At 67.3% G+C, this 605-nt stretch overlaps 1 protein-coding gene across 1 annotated transcript in view; it reads left to right on the forward strand.

Moving 5' to 3' along the window:
- The window catches only part of KCNQ1 (potassium voltage-gated channel subfamily Q member 1), a 287,759-nt gene that overhangs the window by 49,146 nt on the left and 238,008 nt on the right, over positions 1-605 (forward strand). The gene's annotated exons all lie outside the window — the stretch shown is intronic.

The following is a 605-nucleotide window of genomic DNA, read 5'->3' on the forward strand; positions in this document are numbered from 1 at the left end:
GGGTGGAGAGTGGGCCCCAGTGGTGGCACGTGTGAGGGATATGTCTTGGACGTGGGGGGTGTCAGACCACCTCCCTACGGTCACGGGGATTGGCCTTACAGGAGCCACAGCAGGTGCAAAGGCCCCAAGGCCAGTGAGGCCGGCCCAGGAAGCGGGGTCCAGCCAGAGCTGGGGGCCCGGGGGCCCTGTGTCACGCTGGGGATGATGTTGAGGGGTCACTCTTGGCCGGCACGGGATGGGCGTTCGGGGGACAGCTCGAAAGCCACTGGGGCAGCAGGACGTTGGGGTGAGGCGGGAGCCTGGGCGCCTGGCGCTGGCCAGGCCCGTGTTGTGGGCCCGTGTTGTGGGCCCGTGTTGTGGACCCGTGTGGCCTCCTGCCTGTCTCTCCGCGGCCACCTTGCAGCTACCCTGTCGTTCTGTGTGTGAGGCTCTGCCAGGGGTGCTTGGAGCCCCTGGAACGTGCCCCCTAAAAGCTGTCTTCTGCTCTAGGCAGGAGGAGGACTAGGGCTTGGCCCAGTGACGTCCGGGGACCTGTGGGCCCTGGAGTGGCCCCCTGTCTTTCTGGTCTGGACGTGACCAGGCAACAGGGGTGTGCGGACGGGCAT

This window comes from Pteropus alecto, unplaced genomic scaffold (assembly GCF_000325575.1).
Source record: "Pteropus alecto unplaced genomic scaffold, ASM32557v1 scaffold43, whole genome shotgun sequence".
NCBI classification, from domain to species: domain Eukaryota; kingdom Metazoa; phylum Chordata; class Mammalia; order Chiroptera; family Pteropodidae; genus Pteropus; species Pteropus alecto.